This window comes from Cervus canadensis, chromosome 6 (genome assembly GCF_019320065.1).
Source record: "Cervus canadensis isolate Bull #8, Minnesota chromosome 6, ASM1932006v1, whole genome shotgun sequence".
NCBI lineage: Eukaryota > Metazoa > Chordata > Mammalia > Artiodactyla > Cervidae > Cervus > Cervus canadensis.
In genome coordinates this window covers 30,939,874-30,949,774 of record NC_057391.1, presented here as the reverse complement: position 1 = coordinate 30,949,774, position 9,901 = coordinate 30,939,874, and the positions used below count along the sequence as shown (strand labels likewise).

At 41.3% G+C, this 9,901-nt stretch overlaps 1 long non-coding RNA gene across 1 annotated transcript in view; it reads left to right on the top strand.

Annotated features, from left to right (window-relative positions):
* Window positions 1-7,060: 7,060 nt before the first annotated feature.
* LOC122443357 overlaps window positions 7,061-9,901 on the top strand; it is a 145,861-nt gene continuing 143,020 nt past the window's right edge. Inside the window, exons 1-2 of the long non-coding RNA XR_006269992.1 lie at window positions 7,061-7,099; window positions 7,771-7,867. This is a non-coding gene — a long non-coding RNA (uncharacterized LOC122443357). The remainder of the gene's footprint in view (window positions 7,100-7,770; window positions 7,868-9,901) is intronic.

Sequence of the window (9,901 nt, the reverse complement as noted above, 5' to 3'; positions counted from 1 at the left end):
AATTGTGATACAGTTTGAGGCAGATCTAATTGTATGAGGATTAGTGCTCATCACCCCTAAGTGAATAGACATTACTTGGAGAAAGAACTGGACAGGCCACTGTGTGTGATTTGGTTGCTCAGATACTTGAAATGAATAGACTATCACAATGTATGTGTGATTGGATCTATGTATGTATAGATAGATCCACTATGTGTGACTGCATCACTATGCCAGGATCTCCGAGCTCAAGAAATGTACACAGTAATAAAACTATAATTCAAAAAGATACATAGCAGCAATATTCACAGTAGCTAAGACCTGGAAACAACCTAAATGTCCATTGATAGACAAATGGATAAAGAAGGTGTGATACATATACACAACAGAATACTACTCAGGCATGAAAAGAATGAAATAATGCCATTTGCAGCAACATGGATTCAACTAGCGATTATTATACTAAGTGAAGTTAAGTCAGAAAAAGATAAACAAACACCATATGATGTCATGTATATGTGGAATCTAAAATATGACACAAATGAGCTTATCTATGAAACAGGAAGAGTCACAGACATAGAGAACAGACTGGTGTTGCCAAGGGGGAGGGTAGGGGAGAAGGGTGGATTGGGAAGTATCTGCCTACAGTCAACAAATATTTGTTGAGCACCTATTATGTTCTAGATGCTTCTCTAGGGTCTTGAGATACAAATATTCTGTTCATCATCTTTCATGAACAGAATAGAGATGCCTGACCTTATGGAATTTACATGTTAGTGTGAGATGATTGACAGTAAATACCAAACCTAAGGAAGAAGAATATAGTATGGAAAAATAAAGCAGTACAGCAGAGTAAAGGGAATCAGGAGTGCTAGAGGGGAGTGCTGCAGCCTTAAACAACGTGATCAGGGTAAGCTTCATTGAGAACCTAACATGTGAGCAGAGACTCAAAGGAAGTGAGAGTCAGACATGTGGCTTCTATAGGAAGAGCCCTTCTAGGAAGAGGGAACAGTCAGTGCAAAGGTCCTAAGGTCAGTATTATCACAAGCTTCACTGTCTTCTTGGACTTCCCTGATAGCTTAGTTGGTAAAGAATCTGCCTGCAATGCAGGAGACCTGGGTTCGATCCCTGGGTTGGGAAGATCCCCTGGAGAAGGGCACGGCTATCTACTCCAGTGTTCTGGCCTGGAGAATTCCATGGATGTGTGTGTGAAGATGTGTGTGTGTGTGTGTGTGTGGTGTCCCATATCATTCGTTTACTATATCAGTATGATGCTGCCAGGAGAAGGAAATGGCAACCCACTCCAGTATTCTTGCCTGGAGAATCCCATGGACAGAGGAGCCTGGCAGGCTACAGTCCATGTGGTCGCAAAGAGTCGGACATGACTGAGCAAGTTTCACCTTCCCTTTCACTGTCTTCTTAACTAAGGAGAATGGCATTCTACTCATGGAGAGGTTATTATACTCCACTTCATGGGTTTGGGAGATAAATACACCTTTTCCCCAGCTTTCTATTCAAGGTTCATAACCCTTAATGCCTCAAATATCTGTGATTTTGGCTCAGAAAGTGACTGTGACCAGTCTTGGCCATATTTTAAGGATCTCATTTGCCTCCTTGAACAGGTATAGCATAGGCAACCAACTCAATTATGGATACTAATTTTTTTTGTTAGACTGAATAACTTGGGAGGGAACAATTGTTTCTAACTGCCTGCATTTATCAACTATAAGTTGGATATAGTGTAAGGATAATTGTTATCTCTCCAGGAATTGAACTGATGAATTTGGCGGCATCATGGTGGTGGTGATGGTTTAGTCACTAAGTTGTGTCCGACTCTTATGACCCCCTGGACTGTAGCCCGCCAGGCTTCTCTGTCCATGGGATTTTCTAGGCAAGAATACCGGAGTGGGTTGCCATTTCCTTCTTCTGATAGCATCATACTGACACAGTAAATGAATGATATGGGACACACAGGCACACACACATCTTCAATATGTCATTTTGATCCAAAACCTAGTCTTTGAAGATGTAAATTTTGCCTTCCAAGTAAAGTTTGAGAGATATAAATAAATATTTCATAACATTTTGAAAGAATAGAAAATGAAGAAAAATCCCTATTCTTTGTTACTCTTCAAAGTACATGTGTTGTATTGATACTAAATAGTCAATAAGCAATTTCAGATGCAGAAATGCTATCTCATACCACATGATAAACTCTAGAATAAAACATTTCTGTGGCATTGTGATAAACTGTGACCCTGCATATATAGAATATATATACGCACATGCGCACATACACATAAAGTAAAGAAAAATATTCATTCTAATGCAGGAAATGTAAATAAAAGTAAAATAAATATACACATATCCCCTTGCCCAGACAAAAATATATTATTAAGCTTCCCAGGTGGGTCAGTGGGTAAAGAATTTGCCTGCAATGCAAGAGATGCAGGAGATGTGGGTTTGATCCCTGGGTTGGGAAGATCCCTGGAGGAGGGCATGGCAACTCACCCCATTATTCTTGCCTGGAGAATCCCATGGACAGAGCAGCCTGGTAAGCTACAGTTCATAGGGTCTCAAAGAGTTGGACATGACTGAAGTGACTGAGCATGCAAACAAACCACAGAGATCATTAACAAACATATGAGGAACCTGCTGTTAGTGGATTCTGAGGCAAAGGCCCTTGCTTCACTGCAGAACTTGAATTAATTCTGCTTCTAGGAGGAGCACAATATGACAACAACAACTATAACCACCACCATAAACTGCTTGTTATTAATACTTCCAAGGAGTATGCTAAGTGCATGGAGTAGCATTATTGTATTATACAATATTGTATCATTTAACCCTATGTGGTAAGTAGTATCAATAGATGATAAAGGAAGGGCTCTAAGAAGCTAAGAAACTTGTGTGGTAAGACCTCAGAGCTTTTATAGTAAATTCTAGGTCAAGGATTTGAAACCAGGTATTCTGTTTCTAGGGCTGATAGGCTTCACCCCTGCAATGTGTTGCTTGAAAAGGATCTCAGAAGTAGTGTGTGAATATTGGAGTCAGAGGAGACCCAGGATTAAATCTTGTTTTTGTCTCTTATGTGCCCAGAGACTAGGCATTTAACCTTTGAGACTCAAAGGTCAGTAGTATAGACACTAATATCTATAGTATAGTATCTATAGTAGTTACTGATATCTATAGTACTAGTATCTAAGGGTATAGATAATAGTATCTTCTTTGCCAAATTGCCTTAGATTAGAGATAATGTGTGCCTGCTACATGGTCACTCCTCAGTAAATGATAGTTTGATTTAACTGTTATCTCTGAGTTTAAACAGAGTCATCGAGGAAGAATGCTGAATGCTATGCCAAACTCAGAAACACCTGACTTTCCCTTTTCTCATTAACCAGGACTTCCGGTTGGCTACTTGAGAACTTGTCGCTAGAACTGAGTGTAACCATTGCTAAAGGAAAGAAGACTAGGGAGTGCATGTACTTTCTGCATTTTGCACAACTCAGAAGAGGAAGCCCATTTATTTAATTTACACCAGAGCTCTTGGGCATCCTGTAAAGTCTTCCTCTGGAGGAAACAGCCAACAAGCTAATGTCCCAAAGACAGAGAAACAATTTAGCCAATTCATGAACTAAGGTTGTAGTTACAGTATACTCTTTTTGCCAAAGAGAGTAATTTGTAAGTTTAAATAGCACCAAACCAAGATTACCAATGTTAGTTGAGAACGTGCTGTTTAAGGATAAGTCAAACCATAAATTACAAAATTGAAATTTAGAGATGATTGGCATGCTCAGAAATGTTAGGATTTACATAGAAGATTTTTACAATAAAGACAGAAAATCAAGCCTGAAACAAGTTGTTATCCTGAACTATAGAAGTATAAACCGGATCCAAGTTAGTGAATATTATAGTAATTTTTAAGGAAATAATATGGTCACAAAGCTGGAAGGGATTTTAAAGCTCATTTATTCACACTCCTCTTTTCCTCTTTTTTTTTTTTTTTTTTAGGTGTGGAAACTGGAAACCAAAGAAAGGAAACACTGTGGCGTGGTACACACACAACAGTAAAATGTTTCTCATCTCTATTTTCTCCTGGATGAGGTGATGGGGCTTAGTGAGAAGCACAGTTTATAAGAATTCTGAAAGCCAGCAGCCTTGCTAAATTTAGATTTGGTTTTTGCTTATGTAATTTTCCTTGTGTTTTCAATTATTTATACGAATATATTATTTATATATGTCTGGAACTTGTGCTTTTAGCACTCAATAAACAGGAATAATTTATAGGACTACAGAGTGCTTCCTGTCCTTACCTTTCAGAGTCTGTTCTTTTGCATTGTTAATTAATTGTTATATTTCAGCCCTGGGCAACTTCCTTTCCCAGCAGTCTTGTCATACTACATAACTAGCCAGAGAGAGCTGTGTTAGCATCTACCTTTATCTTCATGCTCACATTCTGAAATCCAGGTTAATGATCCTCTTAGTTGTTTCACTAGTACAGCCACCTACTGGGGTGTGGGGGTAAGCGGGTGGTCATGGCATGACCTAGCAGAACACTGTCTTCAGCAGACTGAGAACAGGCTGAAACAGGAAACGCTGCCAGTCCTATGCTGAATTTGTCCATGCTTCAAGTTTCTTCTTTGCCTCTGCATTTTTTTTTTTTCCAAATCAAGTTCTTGACACACCTCCCTCTGCCTTCCCTCATCGCCTTTTTCCCCTCTGCTGCCCCGCACTGACCTCAGGTACCTATGTCATCCTGGCTCATGGCCACAGGTATGGATTCTACCACCAGAAATGACTCCTGATTCTTTCCTCTTTCCCCACATTGTTCACTTGCCTGTGTCTGACTCTTTTCACCCCTGGTTCTCACCTTGCCTTGGATTTATCACAGGACAGAGTGATAATTGCCGGGAAGACCCAACACGCAGGTACCCCAGGGTGGTGCTCAGATGTCAAGAGGCCTCAGCAGGACAGGGCTGGGCTCGATGACCACACAGCCTCTGCGGTGCCCCTTTCCTTCACTGCCTCCTCAGCATTTTCCAGAGCAAATACAAAGAGGCCCTTGGTTGTTACACCCTGAGCCTGGAGGATTAGCTCTCTAATCAGTTTTTAGAAGAGTAAATATAGTGAAATACATAAACTTTTCCTCCGTGGAAAGGCAAGACAAAAGTGAGATGGCCTGTAATTTTTTGCTACTGTCACTCAAAGGCATGACGCCTTTGCTTGGACTTTAAAGCAAGGTCTTTCCTAGATTCCTTCTGTCTCTTTGATGGAATCAGCAGGTGAGCAGCCCACTCACAGGCCATTTCATCTGAAGGCAAGAAACTACCTTACCATAGCCATGGGTATTCATGAGGATGCAGACCAAATCAAGGGCTTCACAGGGGGCTCAGAGGCAAAGAAGCCATCTGCCAAGGCAAGAGATGCTGATTCGATCTCTGGGTCAGGAAGATCCCCTAGAGAAGAGAATGGCAGGCCACTCCAGTATTCTTGCCTGGAAAACCCCATGCACAGAGGAGCCTGGCAGGCTACAGTCTGTGGGGGTCACAAGAGAGTTGGACATGACTTAGCCGCTGAGCACGCACACACAATGCAGACCAAATACCCCATCGACTTGACACGAACGGAGTACAGAAATAAAGACAAAATAATCCTTAGGAAAAAGGGCCATTGAGGGAAATTTCTCTTTGCTCTTCTCAGCATTGTCAGCAGTTTGTTTTTTAAGTAAGGTACATTGTGGTCAGTCACAATGCTAGACTGTCAAAATACATTGAATGGAGGATTGATGGGAGGATGAATAAGCATCTCAGTGAAAGATGTAAAACTCTGTAGACCTGCACTTGTTCACCCTGGGAATGCCTCATGGTACCTTATATATGTATCAGCATCTTTAAAGACTTGAGGAATGTACCTGCAGATTCACCTAGTTCCATGAGCCTGACTGGCCACTGCCTCAGCTGTCTGGAGCCTCCTTTTGGAGGGGTATTTATTCTCTAGCACACTTCCAAGGATAGAGGCCAGAAAGTTCTAGTGCACTATGGGGCCAACTATGTGTCCAGGAAATTCCACCCAATCCTAGCTGATTAGGTCAAGTAGGCAGTAGATAGCTGTGTTAGAGGTGACGGGGAAGATTCTAAGAAAGATACTGTTAATATAAATGCCCCGGGGCAGAGTGTTGTCATAAATTCATCTGGCTACAAAATGTATATTAGCTCCATATTTAAAACATCTTAAATTTTCAGGGTGACTTGTCCTTATTACAAAAAATGCAAAAAGTACAGATGAATGAAAGTAAAGCCCCCACCTGTGTGACACATTATTCCCACACCTTGAGTAAGCACAGCTAAGTGTTTCTTGTTTATCTTTTCAGGAGTGTTTAATCATGGCTAACTGGTATATCGAATGGGCTCGACTAAATGAGGTAAAATCAGAAAAGTAGTTTTCGTCTTCCTCTAACCCAAACACTTCAGAGTCATTCTCCAGATCTCTGCACCACCCTTGGACAATACCTTGGGCAGACCCTGTCACTTTTACAAATACATCTAGATGTTAAAAACAGGGTGTTTGTGTGTGTTTTTAAATGTATTTAAAAGGCCAGTCTGGATCTCCCTAGTGGTCCAGTGGTTATGAATCCACCCGCCGATGCAGGGGACATGGGTTCCACCCCTGGTCCAGGAAGATCTCACATGTTGTGAGGCAACGAAGCCCCTGCGCAACAACTCCTGAAGCGGGGGGACGCACAGAAGGGCTCCTACTCCAACTTCTGCCGTAGGAGAAGCTGCGTTAGTGAGAAACCTGGGCACGGGGAAGCCCTGCAACGAGAGTGGAGCCCTCCACTATACTGGATGCCAATTCGGATGATTTCGATGCCAATCTGATCCAAATCAAAAGTTCCTTCTTACATCTAGTTTAAAATCTCCCCCCTTCCTGGGGCTTGGGCCTGATCTTGGCTCAGAAAACTGCAGGTAGAGACAGGAGGGTGCGCGCTGGCTTTCCCTCCGGTAAAGAGCTCTTCATTCCCGGATTCCGGCACTCAACCCTGCAGTCCCCGCCCCTCCAGGAGCAGGCTGCGGAGGCGGAGGCGGATCCGAGGTAAAGGACAGGACTTGCTCAAAGCGTGGTATGTAATCAGAAATCTAAACCCTCCGGTGGTGGATACCTACTGCTGGCTTTTTCTTACATCAAGTAGTTTTGTGGGTTTTCAGAGGCTTCTGCCCAATCAGGGACCCTGCTCTCTGTTCTCTGAACTGTTCCCGCGGTGGGAGATGCTCTCTCTCAGCCTCGCCTCTCACGAATCTCCTTCAAGAGCAGTCTTATGATTCCTCTCCTTTCTCAGAAGATTACTGCTGGAATTATCTTGCCCCAGCAGGCAGAGCTCTGGGGCAAGATCTTTTCAAGATCGCACTAGCCTGACTGACTTCCAGATAGCCTAGCTCATGCGAAAATTTAGCATCTTTGCCCCACCAAACCCTGGAAAAGTGGCTATTCCCTCTGCAGCCCGCTGTCATTGCTCTGCCATTACAGGTCATGCTACGCAATCTCTGACTTTTACCCTTCTCCAGGCGGGAGGCAGACACCTCATTCTGTGCTCCTGAGTTCCAGGGAACACAGATTAAGTTCACCCAAGAGCTCTCTGACCACATTCTGTTATAAGAGCAGTGTGAAGGGGTCCCTCTGAATTTTTGCAGATTGACAAGCAATGAGATGAGGCAGATGCTTTTTCACCTTTTGGTGAGCTTGCCATTTTCTTAGGTTTTCTCTTTCTTTCTCTCTTCTTGGCATTCCATTCAGCCTCCCTCATGAGGAAGGGAATCCCATGGAGCTATAATGCTGTCCGACCAGTGCACACCCTTTTTCTTCCTCACTCTGATCATCCTTTGGACTGAAGGTGGGTGAAGAGCTAAGTCAAAGTATAAATTTTTGTATACTTTTAAGTAAGTTCTGAATGAATAATATTGTTATTTAAAATATGGAGGAACATATTGCTTACTATTATTAATGCTGAAACCTCAGCCCAGATTGATAGAGCGGAAAGTCCATTTAAGCAACACACACACACTTCTAAATACTACAGATCCTTTCTTGACCTCAAATGGAAATATACTGTTTATTGTTCTAGAGTTTGTTTTCTTAAGAATAAATCTCCAACAATTTGTATCATACGTCAGTACAATTCACTAGAGTATTGCATCACTTGACCATCTCCAGATTTCTGTTATGACAATACTAAAGCAGAGTCTCTGTATACTTTTGGGGACATATCTGCAGAACAAATTCCTGGAAGAATCACTTTGAATCACAAATAAAATTTGAATATATATTGCCAATTTGCTAACTTTTTATCAATTTTTATTCTAATGATTAGAAACATGGAATGCCAAATGTATATATTACATATGTGTATATATCCATGTGGGCCTCCCAGATGGCACTACAGGTAAAGAACCCATCTGTCAGTGCAGGTTACATAAGAGACGCCAGTTCTGTTCCTGCGTAGAGAAGATCCCCTGGAGAAGGGCAAGGCAACCAACTCCAGTATTCTTGCCTGGAGAATCCCATGGAGGGAAGAGCCTGACAGGCTATAGTCCATAGGGGTGCAAAGAGCTGGACACAACTGAAGCGATTTAGCATGCATATATCCATATGTATATGATTTTGGTTTAGGTTTCTTTAATTATGAGCGTGGTAGAACATCTTTCCATACATTTATTGGCCTTTTGAATCTTTTTTCTGAATTGCCTTTTCATTTCCTTTGCTCATTTTGATATTCATAATTTTCATATCTTTTTTTTAAGAGGACTTTGTATGTTGAGGACATTTGACTGTTCTGACATGTGAATGAAACATTGTCTCTTGTTCTTTAATATATTGACTCTGTATATCTTGAATGTTTTTCTATAAAGCAGTTTTCCAATTTTATGTAGTAATTCCATCCATGTTTTCCTTTGTGGCATCTGGATTTCATGACATCCTTAGAAAGGCTCCAGAGTTCTAAAAATATTCCCCCATTTTCTTCTAGGGTTTTCATTACATCATTTTTTTTTACTTTTAAATTATTGATCTTTGTGGAATATATTTTAGGGTAAAGTGTGAGCTTTTTTTTTTTACATCTAACAAAGCAAACTCTTTACTTCCTAAACTTTTCTAATTTCTCTTTCTCTTAATTCACATCTCTGGATGAAAATCTAAGTCAGAGTCCTCTTTTAAACACAGAGCTTCTCACATAGTTAAACACAAAGGTAAATAAATAAGAAAAGCAAAACAGTTTTGTTTTAAATGATCCCTACTGCTTACTTTCCAGGATTCTTAGCCTGACTTCTTTGAGCATTGGTCTCTTAGACCAGTACTTATTTTCATGGCACTTACAATGTATTTCAAATCCAGCAGTGAAAGAGGCAAGAATATTTGCTCCTTCCCATTTTTACAGTGGATTCCAGGAGAAGAGAAGTAACAGGCCCAAGGTCACAGAGCAGTTTAGGGTGTTGAAATTTAAGGTTCCGAGCCATCTAGCCTGTTGCAGTAATCACCAGACATCATGTACAAAGCGCAGGTAGAAAGCATTCTTCTGATTGCATCATTCACTAAATTATATAATCTCCAACAAAAACAGCCAGAGGGCAGTGGACAGGGTAAAGCTCAGCCCATTGAAATGTGCAGATGTTTCAGTGAATTGGAAAAATGGCCTGCTCATAGAGATCATATATAACATTTGACAATGTGAGTCAGACTTAGGCATTATTCAGGGTTAATCTTATCCCCTTAATGAAATAGCTGATTGTTTTGACTTGTTCCTCTCTGCCTGTTCCAAGTTGCCTGACAGTGTGTTGTAGAGACAGTCTTGCTACTCTGAAGCTCTATGCTCAAGTGCTGAATTACGGAATCCATTAAGAAGTTCAGAAGATCTGTTTGGAGAGGCAGGAAT